Source organism: Mesocricetus auratus, unplaced genomic scaffold (genome assembly GCF_017639785.1).
Source record: "Mesocricetus auratus isolate SY011 unplaced genomic scaffold, BCM_Maur_2.0 Super-Scaffold_100011, whole genome shotgun sequence".
NCBI lineage: Eukaryota > Metazoa > Chordata > Mammalia > Rodentia > Cricetidae > Mesocricetus > Mesocricetus auratus.
This window is the reverse complement of record NW_024429195.1, coordinates 78,116,605-78,130,606: the sequence shown is the minus strand read 5'-3', so window position 1 is coordinate 78,130,606 and position 14,002 is coordinate 78,116,605. Positions and strand designations below refer to the sequence as shown.

The window sequence follows — 14,002 nt, the reverse complement described above, 5'->3', positions numbered from 1 at the left end:
GTGTAAAAGGTGATCATATGTGTGGCCTCACTGTGTACAGTCACACACAAAGGCACTGGTAACACTGTCCTGTGAACACAGTTTCTGTGGAACACAGACTGCAGTAGGTATCTGTGGGAGTCACTCTTCAAAGATTTGATGCAAAGGTATGTTGTTAGGTGAAAGAGAAATGACTTCTAGAAAAAAGATACATTTCCATCTGTCTAGGTGTTTGCCCACTGACAAATAAGTTCCACAGCACCCTGAGGTATCTTTCAGGCATGACTGAGCTCTAAAACTAACTCATCCAATCTTTCTCTGTCTGTCTGTCTGTCTGTCTGTCTGTCTGTCTGTCTGTCTGTGTCTCTCTCCCTGTCTCTACTCTCTCTCTCTCTCTCTCTCTCTCTCTCTCTCTCTCTCTCTCTCTCTCCTTCCTCTCAGACACACATGACATTAAAGAAAATTGTATTAGTGAACACGATGCCCTCTTGAGCCAGAGCTAACTTTGACAATCCTCCCATAAATACGTGGTCTGTTTTACAACTCTTTGAATGGGCTGTCACTATCATTTGATTTTGTGAATAGAATTGCACTGCTTCCAAGGTTAGACCTAAAGAAAACATTAGACTTTGATTTTCCCCCTTGGAAAGCTAAGGTTGCCATATGAAAAAGATTCAGATACAAGTGTCTTGGCTAACATGGAGTCCACATATATGAAAGCAAAGACTTAGTTAACTTATATTTACATAGTTAAAATTAGTTGCACAATTCAGCTCAGGCAAAAACACTTTAAAAGGTACAGAAATAAACCATTAAATTAGAGGATAGAGGAACAGCTTGTTATATGATTATACAACTCCTCCCAACAATATGACAAGTTGGCCATTGCTTTATCTAGGCTAAAGTGAGAATTTTCTTAAAAGTACTATTCTTTTATTAAAAAAGCATCTTGATATCACTTTCTAACTCATTCACACACTTATTCCATCAATAAACATTTGTTGACACTGTCTCAGACAACCAGACATATAAATGCCCCAAATCTAACAATCTAACATTATTATTATTATTATTATTATTATTGAGGAAAACACAGATCCCACCAAGAGTTGGGCATTCATTCACCCAATTCATTGATACTCTATTACATCCCAAGCTTTCATTTAAGTATTGGAAATACAATAGTGGGTAAAGCAAAGAGTTTGCTCACATTCCCGCAGAAGACACAAATAATACACAAGTGAGCAATGGTGATTATAACAAAATAAAGTAGATAAATATGGAGGGGTATAGGTGGGTACCACAGAAGGTGACCAGAGAAGAGTTCTCTTAAAAGTGGGTCTTTTAAACAAACACAGATATTTGTGAGGGGCATGGAGCAACCTACACAAGGGACAACAAAGTCTAGGGAAAGCATCTAGCAAGGGTTACAAGCCTGTGCTGGTAGTGTTGGATGAAGAATACAAGTCCAGGTATACAGGGATGAGTCATTCTGGGAAGGACTCTAAGAGATGAGGGCCAAGCAGGCAGCACCCTATGGCTGTGGGAGTTTGGAATTTACCCTAAGGGAAAGCCTTTGGTAGTTTTTCATCAGGAGCATGACTCAGAGAAAGAGGGAAGTCTCTCAGAGGATATAACCTGCTGTCTAATATTGAAAGAGGGCTGGAGAGATGACCCAGGAGTTGAGAGAGCTTGTTGCTCTTACAGAGACCTGGATTTGACTCCCAGCACCCACATGGGTTTAATTCCCAGCACCCATATGGTGGTTGACAGTCATCTATAACTCCAGTTCCTAGGGAATCTGATGCCTTCTTCTGATCTCCATGGGTGCCAGGCACATATGCAGTGCACATAAGTAAACTAAAGAAAGAAGAGAGAGGAAAAAAGAAAAGAAAGTTTAGCCATTGGGGGGGTGACTTGTTGGAAGTGGATAAAAGAACTGTGTGTTCTGAGCAACTTTAAATAGCTCAGAGCAGTGGAAGGATGACCTGTTGAGAAATTGTATCAGGAAAATCAGTTCTACTTTAGAGATGAAAACAAGGATTTTTTAAATCTATCATTATTCTTGGAAATCAGCTTCAAATGGATTTGACTTCAAAACTTATCAAATTTTGACAGAATAATGGGAAGTTACACTATTATCTTTATAATATTGGGGATTAAGGCCTAATTTACTAAGATACAGATAGAAGAATAATAACTTTTGCAACATTAACACAAGACGCAGAAGTCGAAACACTATAAACAAAGCTAAATGTCAGAAATGGGACGATGATGTTTTTAACACAAATAACAGCCAAACCATTAGAACAAACAATATATAAATAATTCTTGTAAATAAAAGCAGAAAAGATAAACCATCCAAAGCAGAAACTGGCAAAGTATACAAAAAGGAATTGACCAAAGTGGAAGCACAAGTGGTCATAAACACACACCCACAAGAGAAACCAAACTAATTAATAATTAGGAAAATTAAAAGTTTGTATAATTAGTCACTGTTGTACTTATCAGGCTGTCTTAAAAAATTAACACAGTTAGGTATTCAAAGATAAGGAAATGATTATGAATAGATATTCTCACACACCACTGGTGAGGGTTTGGTGTCTAGCCTCTTGGGAGGGCTGTTCGGCAGTGTGCATTTGAACAAGATGCAATTCTAGTTCATAGGCACTCTCTCTAAAGAAACCTTATCCCACGATGCAAAGATTTCCATATAAGTACAGAAGCTACAGTTTCTAATGGTGAAAGGTGAAAGTCATCTACATGCCTATGGAGAGTGGAACGGACAAACACCCTGTGCCTGACGGCATTAAAGAACTGCTGAGAAGTTTGAGGTGCTATGGTGTGCCTTAGCACTGAAAGAGAGAAGCCAATGAGAATAGGTTTGGGGATCCTAGTCTTAGTTTACACTGTTGTAATGTTCTCTAAAACCTGGTATGTCACCAAGGTATGTCAGCTCTCTGAGATAGGCAGCATGTCTTCCAATTTTCCAGTTGTATGTTTGAGTATTATAAGCAGGTATATGCTTTGAGAGAATTCTTAGAGGGTAGGAGTGCAGCTCAATAATAGCAAAGCAAGTATAAGACCTGGTGTTTGAACGAGTGGGAATAGCCAACCAATATCTGACTGACTTAAGGCCCACTTCACAAGAGGAAACCCATGCCTGGCACTGCTTTGGTAACAAAGATCCCAGTACTGGATAGCCCAGAAACCTAGGTAAAACCAAACACTGCTGGTCTAAAAAATGTGTTAATAAAATGACTCCCATACTCATAGATCAGTGACTTCTCTAGTCATCATGAGAGAGGCTTCCTTCAGAAGCAAATAGGAGCAGATGTAGAGACATTAAAGAGAGAAAGAGAGTTTAAATTGGAGGTCTCCACAAGACCCCTCTCCTCAGAGCTCAGGGAATCCCATGAGCAAGGCTGAAAGATTGTAAGAGCCAGAGGGGATGAAGGGCACCAAGCGAACATGGCCTTTTAAATCAACTGAGCAAGTGCTTATTAGCTCACAGGGACTGAAGCACCAAGCACAGGGTCTACATGGTCCTCTGTGTATTATACCAGGTCCTCTGTGTATTATAGCTTTCAGCTTAGCATTTTTATGGGACTCCAGACTGTGAGAAAGAGTGGGTCTCTGACTCTTGTGCCTGCCCTTGGGACTCTTCTCCTCCTGTTGGGTTGCCATGTCCAATTTAACTATGATAGTTTTTGATTTGTCTTATTATATATTTTTAAAATATTTTATTTATTTATTGTGTATACAGTCTTCTGCCTGCATGCCAGGGAAGACACCAGATCTTATTCAAGGTGGTTGTGAGCCACCATGCAGTTGCTGGGAATTGAACTCAGGACCTCTGGAAGAACAGTCAGTACTCCTAACCACTGAGCCATCTCTCCAGCCCTTGTCTTATTATATTTATTTTGTCATGTTTGGTTGTTATCTCTTAGAAGGCTGTTCTCTTCTAATGAAAAACAGAATAAGAGTGAGTGCAGAGGGGAGGGGAGTTGGGGAGGAACTGGGAGGAGTAGAGAGAGAGTAAATTATAATCAGGACAAACTGTATGAGAAAAGAATCTATTTTTAACAAACGAGAAAAAGACCCTGTGTTCAATCTAGAGTACCACACACAAAACAAATAAAAAATTTAAGCATAATAAAAGTAAATTTAGTTTTTAGAATTGTGCATTTTGTGCTGGAATGAAAATAAAATCTCCATGGAAAGATTAAAATGCACATTTAAAAGTAATAAATGTTTGATAAGAGAAGTTTTAGGTTCAAGGAAAACTGAACAGAAAGTTTTCAGCTACTCTCTACCTGCAAATAGGCACAGATAGCCCCCTACCGTCTGCATCTTCCTCCTGAGTGGTGCATACTTCTTGAACTGATGAACCTGTGTTGACTTGTCATTACCTGGCAAATATCACAGTTTGCCGTAAGGCTCACTCTTGGTGTTATATATCCTTCAGATTAAATTTTTACAGTATACTAACCTTAAATATGTTCTCGAAGGACACAGGGCTTCTAGCACCTAACCATGGCCTCAGATTCAGAGCTGAGAACCCTATGGAACAAGAGACCTCCAAACAAGTACACTAGGAAGATGTTGCTACGTCCAACCCTGGACAACAGTCAGGTTTTGCTTCTCCAGGCCTGCAGGGGTGTGGACTTGTGTCTATGCCCACAGCTCTCAGGCAGCTGACAGTTGTTTGTTTTCTAGTACATCAGGGACAATCTCAGCCCCAAACAGTGGGACATCCTCTGGTCAGTGACATTCCTCATCAGGGTTCTTCTCTGGGGACAAATGAATTCCTGACCATACCATCCAGGTAACCTTGTCAAATATATCCACAAGACTTCAAAATGTAGAGCTATGCTGTTTCTCCTCCCTTTAGACTGATGACAGTAATTAAAATGAAAGAGATTCAGGTGGGAGAGATGGCTCAGAGCGTAAAGGCCTTGCTGTGTAGGCCTGGCCACCTGAAGCCAATCCCTGAAAACCACATAAAGGTGGAGGAGAGAACCAGCTCCACAAAGCTGCCCTCTGACCTCCACACAGGTACCCACTACATGGACATAGCAAACAATAATAAACTTTTAAAACTTTTAATACGAGACTCAAGTTACTCCCATGTTCACTGAGACTAGAGAGTTCATCTCAACCCGCTTTAAATGGGAAGGGCGATGTCAGTGTTGTATTAGGAGTTTATCATGAAAAATAAGACTCGGTTTCTATGTACACATATTACTTTGAGTACTTTGAGTGATCAGGACCCTGTTATAGTCCCTAGGCCCAATCAACTGTGTTATCTTTTATCCTGCACTCTGTGCTGTATTAATGTCATAGTGACACAAATGTACAAAGTGGAGAGTTTTCTTTTAAAAAAATAGTGTATTTCTTTATGGACAAAATTGGAAAGGGGCAACTAAGGGAAGAAGTAACTCAAAGTGGAGAGCCAAGGGTTTGGGCTTGGAGAGAAAGGGGAGGGAGGGAGGGAGGGAGAGATAATGATGTGGTTATGTCCCTGTGCAGCTTAGAACTCAGGGCACTCACATCATGCTGTCTTTTAACTCCATCTCTGCTGGCAGAAAGTGCACATACGATAAGATATAGCCAGGAAGACGCTGGGGCCACACCTTAGTGATAGGGCAAATACTTAGAGTGCACAGGCTCTGAGTTCAAATCCTTGCCCACCCCCTCCCCCAATATTGGGGGAAAGTTGTTCTTTTACTTCATGATCCATGTCACCAGGACTACGGGGGAAAAGATGCTGGAAGCAAAGTGGGGAAAGCTCGAGCCATCGAGAAGAGAACTTCATTTCCTTTCTCTTTATTGTGAAAGTCTTTAAAACGCTACCATACCAAGCCTTGCTGTGGCGTCCACCACCCTCTGTGCAGCATACATCACCCTCTGCAGCATCTGTGAACTGCAGAGCTCAGATCCCTTCCAGGACGTCCCTAAATCACTCCACCAGGCTGTGATCATTCCAGGACCTAATTAAGATGCTGATAACTGAAGTATCCAATCAGCGCTTGTGCTGCACCCTCCAGTTCCTCCAGGGACAGTGCAGTTGTTAGAAAATGCCCTGTGCATGGGGTTTTAGGAATCTTCAAAAATATTTGTGGGTTCTAACAACCAACCCTGTCAAACAGAAAGGGCTGCTAGCTGTCACGATCAGGGTTTTCCCCGACATCGACAAGGTCGGGGGACCAAGGACAGTCACATCCCAGTTCAAATGCTACGCCTTCTTAACTGTCTATCCACGGAGAGGCCACTCAACCTCTTAAAGACTTGTTTTCCTTATCTATAAAATGGGCACTCACAAGACGTCCACACCACACATCACTCTTGGGAGAAGGAAACAGGCAGTTTAGGTGAAGCCTGGGATATTTAGGAGACATGAAGTTAAGCTGGCTTCATATCTCTCTCTCTCTCTCTCTCTCTCTCTCTCTCTCTCTCTCTCTCTCTCTCACACACACACACACACACACACACACACACACCTCCATTTCTTCTGTTTTCCTGAGAGGGTCCTCAGGTCTCATAACCACTGTGTGCTCTGTACACTATGCCCTGATCTTGGAGTCAAGCCAAGGATGGTACCATGTTCCTTCTCCCTCTGCAGGAGAGCTGGGAGCTATGGAACGCTTCTAGAGACACTGTAAACGGTCTCTGGACAACAGAGCTCTGTCCTGCCTAGAACTTCAGCTATGAGTTGGGAGTTACACCAGTGGTGTTGCAACACTGTCAGCAAAACAGAGGGTCCAGGGTGCAAATGGCACGGGTCCACCCTTCAGTAGGGGGAGGGAGTGACTCAAAGACGAAAGTGGCTATCGTTTTAGAAAATCAACGCCAGGAACACAATGACAGTCGCCCAGCTATCTATTCCTACCTCTCACGCCCATTTTTAAGGGAAAAGAACACACACGCCACTTTATTAAGGTGTGGCTGACTTAAGAAGACATAAAACCATCTATGCCATAAACGTATTTATCATCCCCTATGGTTTCTTCCTCATTGTCTTCCTATTAGCATAAACCCCAGGGTCCCCAGCCCTGCCTGTCTGTATCATTGCAGCCCTGGCTCTAAGAGAGTACCAAGGACAGGGTTGGAGCTCTTCAGAACACAGGTGTGAGCTGCTAGGACTAAGAATCCGATTCCAGCCATCTGTTATCCCCCACCCCCGCCCCTCCTTTCTAAATCAAAGTCCAATTGGGAGGAATTATCTGGGCTCCTCAGCCTGTGTCGCTGTCAGTGAGCAGACAAGCAGGCCTTATCAGTCCAGGGGCGCTTTAATAATGAAGTTCTTCATCACATTTTTTTCTAGCTTTTTAATACCTCTATCTGAGATTAATGTGTTAGAAGTGGAAGGCAAGGCAATAGAGGGGCGTATAGCTGAAGTTTAACGAGAAAGCTCTTTGCAGCTACTCATCTGAGGAGAACACTCCGTCACTGAAGAGTAGACCCGGTGTTCTCTTCTTCCATCCATGGTCACCTGACAGTACTCCAAGTGGGCCCAGGAATTTGGCAAATCACCAGAAGGTAGCACTCCATGCAGGTCAGATTTTCTGAAGAATCAGACTTGAACCATTTTGGAAACTTACTGTCTACAGTGCTGCCCTCTGGGGGATCAGAATGCGGGAAGCTTAACGTTTATCAGTGATTGTTTAGTAAGAAAGCAACTTTGGCTTTCGTCTTTAGAGTTTCTTTCTCTTCTGGCACGTAGGCATCACATCAAACCCTGCTAACTCTAGAGGTCAGTTGGTGACAAAAACCATGGGAATCTAAGAGAAACCTACAAGCAATGTTCTTTCTCTGCCGCCTTGAGATACACACTCCCCCTTCCAGATGGACTAGGTACTTACTTGGATTGTCTTGGATCAGAGATGCCCAAGGCCCTGGGAGGGTTTGGAGCCCAGTCCTCCTTTCCAAAGCCCAGCGATTTCACTGACGATGCTCATAACTCAGATCTTCTCTGGGGTGAGATAAGGGGACAGCGGGGTGGGGATGAAGAGGAGAGACTCAAGTGAAACCCTGAGTGACCACAGGCAGCCTTCTGGCACAGGCTGAAGCATCTCTCCCTTGGCTCTGTGCCTCGTGGACACAGATTAGTCATTAACAGTCCTTCCCTGCTAAATGATATAAACACAGAGAGGAACCTCGGGGAGTCTCGAAATTCCCAGCACAATCCAGAGATAGGAGCCCCACAGCTCATCTTTCTTAACAGTCTGCTGGGGGTTTTATAAGGGCCTGGGGCCCCCAGGTTCCTGCCATATCCCCTCCCTCCCTCACTAGACAGCTTCTTTTCATAGTTCGGTTACTTCCCAGAAATGAAAGATGAAAACTAGAAAGGGCAAGCCTCCTTGAGCCTTCTTCCTCCCAGGCTTCCAGCATCAAGCAGTAAGAGATCTCTTCTACTTCCCTCTTTGGAATGCCAGCCTGCTCTTCTGGTAGTCTGGGCCTACCACAGATTCCTTTGTGAAGAACCCGGTAACCCATGGATTCCTTTGCTCTCATCCTTTCCCGTCTTCCAGGCACACTGGGCAGGGACTGTGTTACCATGCACACTCCTCAGCACTGAGTGAAGCCCTTGGCTTTTCTGGAGATTCCATTTCTTTGTGAGTTGATGCACCCAGAGAAGCTGTCTAAGAGGGTGTGTTGACAGTCAATTGTACAAGTGGTGAGAAGGCTTACCGTGTGCCTAGCACATAGCAACTTCTCAATAATTTTGCACCTCTACTGTTTCTCTTCTTTATACATGCAAAACCACTATGTCTATTCTGTGCCCAGCAACACACTAGGTGACCTAATCAGAGCTGCCAGGTAGGTTCTCATCACCTGAAAAGTAAACATAAAGTGTCAGACATCTGGGACCCCTTGATCTCCTGTCACCTACTCCTAATCTGTTTTCGAGGAATTTTTCACATCCCGTGTCTCAGAAATCCCAGCTGCTGCTCACTTACATGGTGCTCCTGTCCCTACGTGTTCAATCAAGTCTTTTCCAGATAGTCTTTAAATTACCCTCTTTTCATAGCCACACATCTTCTAGCCTCATTTTTCATCTGACCCCACTGTGTCCACCAAACTCCCCTGCCCAGAATGCTGTCAACCTTATACTTTACAATTTCCACTCAGTTCTTCTACAAAAGCAAAACTTCAAGCATGCAGACATGGCAGCAGATGTATTACTGTTGATCTTTGGCTTGCCATGACATTTCTCTGGCAGTCAATGAAGGAGCCGAGAAACTAACATTTTTTCTAAGTGGCATGGCTGCATCTCTCTCTCTCACTCTCTCTCTCTCTCTCTCTCTCTCTCTCTCTCTCTCTCTCTCTCTGTGTGTGTGTGTGTGTGTGTGTGTGTGTGTGTGTGCTTGCGTGTCTCTGTATATGTACTTGTGTGTTTGTTTCTCTGTGTGTGTCCTGGTGTAAAGTCTGTTTAAATGGGAGATCTACATTCAGATCTGTTAGAAATGGATGGGTCTTATGTGCTCCCCCACACCTTGGTGCCTTCCCAGTGTCCTACAGCACACTCCTCTGACTCTGTCAATTCTCCTTTGTTCAGAGAAGCATTGTGCCAATACTTCCTGTGCTCAGCAGCTCTGACTTGCCCCTCAGCAACTCCAAGCCTGGCTCTTCTTGGTGGGAAAAATCCCACATTGTGATTTTGTTCTTTTGCACTAGTGGAGATAATGGTTGAAGACTTGTGCCAAGCACTTGGATCTAATTCCTAGCTCTGCTGCTTATGGGCTGGGTGACCTTGAGCCTTGAGCTTTTGCTTAGCAGCTCTTGGTTTCAGTTTCATGTTGGAGGAGTTAGGGAAGATTTCCTACAAAAGGGGGGGATTTTTAGCTAACACTTGAAGGACATTAAATGGAAGACATTGAGGAGGAGAAAGAAATGCATTTCCTGGTAGAGGAAAAAAGAAACACCAACAAATACTGTAAAGCAAGAAGCAGTTTGGAGAATTCCATGAAATGATGAGAAGGCAAAGACCAGAGTTTCCAAACCATGGGTGAGGAAGAGAAACAAAATTGATGGGAGATGTCCAGTATGCTGTGAATATATGTTTCTCTTATTGGTTGATGAATAAAACTGTTTCCACCAGTGGACAGGCAGGATTTAACCAGGCAGGAAATCCAAACAGGGATAGAGGTAATAGGTGGAGTCGAGGAGATACCATGTAGTTGCTGAGGAAGCAAGAGGCCTGGGCATCACTGGTAAGCCAAGACCATCTGGAGATACACAGATTAATAGAAATGGGTTAATAATTAAAAGAGAACTAGCCAATAAGAAGCCTGAGCCATAGGCCAAATGGTTTGTAATTAATATAAGCCTCGGTGTGTTTATTTGGGAATATTCAGCTTCGGGACTGGGTGGAGCAGATATTTTGTCTGTACAAAAAGTTACATGTAGAGTGGAAGGCGAGGACAGTGACATGGTAAATGATCAAGACCAGGTCTTCAGAGGACTGAATGTGCACACACACACACACACCACACACACACACACACACACACTGAATTTGATTGATGCAACATACATATAACATCTGCTTTATAAATAATAGTAAAATATGTGGCTTGGGAATAATATAAATTCTATTTAATGATCAAGTCTATTGGGAATGTTTTCATTAAGTTTTCCCTTGCTCCAGCATGGAAGTAGACTGGTAGGTGATGAACAGTTGTAGTTTGACCATGGTTTGATAAATGAAGTTGCATCTCAGTCAGTTAATTCTTTCCCCTGCACAGTTATTGTCCTGACATTTTCCATATAACCTACTTTTACTGCTACTCTCATTCATACTGTCCAATAAACTCAACCATCTTTCAGTCCTAACACCATTGCATATGTCAGAAATCCAATTGTTCTTTAATGATGTGAGCAGTGTCTTTGGATCATAGATATCAAATACTAGAAAACTGTTTCCCCATTCTCATGTGTGCACACATTTATATTTAATCTACATTAAGAGTTTCCCTATCAAAACTTTTTTCTGTAGCTAAAAAAGTAAACAATTTAGGTCTTACAAAGCACTTATAGTCTTTATCCCTGGAACTTGCTGGCCAGCCAGTCTAACCCAATCAGAGAGCTCCAGGTTCATTGAGAGACCCTGTCTCAAAGAATAAGATGGAAAAGCAGTTGAGGAAGACAACACACATTGACCTCCGGCCTCCAGATGCACTCATGTGTGTACCTGCACTCATACGTACGCACAAATATAAACATGGACACATGTACACACACACACACACACACACACACACACACAGTCTTTATTATAATTCCGATGTGTCTGTTTCATGCCACACATCAGGGTCATGATGACCACCCTACCAAGAGAAGAGCCATATGTACAATCAAGTAGTGTTTTAACTGTGTGATGAGCCATGAGTGTTTCATAAGGTCTAGAGGTCACGACTTGTGTGTTTTCTGTGAAAGAGAACGTGTGACCAGCACGGCAAATGCAAGGCTGGTGCCCCACTAGCTGCACTCAGGAGAAAGTTGACAGTGCCAATAAAAAGCGGTAACCAGTGAGTGGAGCTATTGTTTCACTTGCATCTGTGCCCAAACAAGGCCAAGACCTCAGTGGGGTACATCATAAAGAAGTTTAAAGAGCTGGGAAAGTGCTGGTCGGTCAAAAGTTCACCATATCGGGTCTGAGAAAGGAGACAGGAATCAGGGAGGCAGAGAAAGGACTCTCTCCCATCTGCTTCCCTGCTGGAGTAAGAGATGTAATGGAAGTGCTTGTTAATAAAATGCTTACAGCTCCATCTAAGCAGCCAGTAGAAGTCGGTGTACATGACTGGGGAGATGGCTCACGGGGAAAGCACTTTCCCTCCAATCACAAGGACCCGAGTTGGCTTCTTAGAACCTATTTTAAAAAGTCAGGAATGGCATCACACATTTGCAATCCTAGTTCTGGAAAAGCAGGGCCATGCAGGTTACTGAGGTCACTGGCCACCAGCCCAGCTTACTTTTTGGACTCCAAGCCAAAGAGAGACCAGCAGTTAAGAGCACATGTTGTTCTTGCAAAGGACCCAAGTTTGATTCCTAGCACCCATGGGGTGTCTTGTTACCATCTGTAGCTCCAATCCCAAGGGACTGAAAGCCCTCTCTTACCAGTAGTGCACTTGATACACATTCAGACATGCTGAAAAATACTCAGATACATAAAAGATTTTAAAGTAAAATATTTTAAAAGTTGGGGGTGCACCTGAGGAATGACCCTTGAGACTCTCCTCTAGCCTCCTAATGCAAATGTACACAATGCATACACATGCATGCATGTCTACACACACACACACACACACACACACACACACACACAGTCTTCCTTTTGCTTGGGACTTCAAGAAATAAAGCAGAAACTCACAACCTGGTGGGTAGAGCCAGGCCTGCATTGAGGGTTTCTGACACACACTATCCATAGCCTGGCTGTGCTTGAGAACCACAGACCCACACATAAAGGGATCACTAGCTGCCTAGGATTTTTGTTCATCTCATGGCTATTGTTCCAGCCCTAGGTGGACTCAATTGCCCAAACTACAATTCATTTTTTTAAAAGGCAGGATGACCCACTTTATGTTATGTTGCCGTGCAAGTTAATTGGACATGAAACATTCACAGTAAGCACTCAGTAAAATACATAATAGAAAGAGGAAGGTCGTGGCAGGGCTTGAGTGTTGTGTTGTGTCTAACCTGCATTTAAAAAACAAAAGCTGCCGAAAGATTATTAATAGGCAGGACAAATGAACACACTCGGGGATATTTAGAAAGGCTCTGTCTCTTTGGGAAATATGACTGGCAGCCCTTTAAGATAAATAAAGCTACTTATCATCAGAAAGCAAGGGTTTAGACCTTCCAGGTGCATCCACACCATTCTTCTCGCGTCTCAGAGCTGGGAATAAGCCTGACTACAGAGCAGTACCTGATATAAGGAAAATCGTGGTGTGCAGCTTCTTAGAAATGGCTCTGAAATGGAGGAGCTCACTAGTCTGTACACTGAGAATGAGCATCCGTTAAGCATCTACTTATTCAAGGCTTTGAACACTGCTTGTAGAATTCCCTGGTTAGACACAGCCCACATGAATGCTCTCTCTCTCTCTCTCTCTCTCTCTCTCTCTCTCTCTCTCTCTCTCTCTCTCTCTCTCTCTCTCTCTCTCTTTCCTCTGTGATCCCAAAGAATGCCACCATACTCAGAACACTGCTAAGGTTTTATCACAACTATTCATTTCCTTGTCTGTCTCTGCCACTGGCTGACATCTTGAAGCTGAGTACTGCGTTTTATTGCTGTCACTGTTTTTCATCTGGCCCCTAGTCTTAAAATAGCACCACACCTGCCCTAGGTACTCAATGGATCTCTATAGATAAATAAAATAGTGAATTGCATGTAATATGTAAACAGCTCCTATGAATCAATAGAAGACCAACAATAGCAAAAAGAAAACTGAGTAAGGTAAATGAAGACAATAGCTGGAAAAGTAAGTAAAGTCATCTGCTAAGTATATGAAGACATTCGATCATAACTGGATTGATAATGACAGATCAAAAGATTATGTCTTCTAGATGCATAATAGGACATCCAAACTGACTCTGACACTCTGAGGTGTCATTGCTCAGTGATCAGATGAGCAAAGACATAGAGAAGTTCACTAGCATATCACGTGGCAAGAAACAGCACCTCCCTTATTTTGCTTATATGGATATAATTCTCCAAGAGAGCACACTGCCAAGTGTTAAAAACCTTTCCCTTGGAAATTCCTGAAAGATTTGCACGTGTGACTGTAAAAGTAGATTTGACTGTACAGCTAACTTCACTCTGGCATGTGCCACACCTGCTTGTCAAAGTGAGGACACTCACTTCACAGCAAACACTTTGTCTAAAACCCAGGCCTTTCCCAAGAACCTTCAGACTTGCACAATTCATCAAGCCAAGAGGCAGCTTTAGTTGTAGGTACAACTACCAGGGTCCTGTGGCACCATACTTCAGCACTGGGGCCAGCATCACTCTGATTAATCA

At 43.1% G+C, this 14,002-nt stretch overlaps 1 protein-coding gene across 2 annotated transcripts in view; it reads right to left on the bottom strand.

Moving 5' to 3' along the window:
- Nr1h4 (nuclear receptor subfamily 1 group H member 4) overlaps positions 1–8,017 on the bottom strand; it is a 69,108-nt gene extending 61,091 nt beyond the window's left edge. The window contains exon 1 of one of the 2 annotated variants that reach the window (XM_013111821.3): positions 7,845–8,017. The gene's annotated coding sequence lies outside the window, so the exon portion shown is untranslated. The remainder of the gene's footprint in view (positions 1–7,844) is intronic. The other variant, XM_013111822.3, reaches the window with a different exon arrangement.
- Between the last annotated feature and the right edge of the window lie 5,985 nt (positions 8,018–14,002).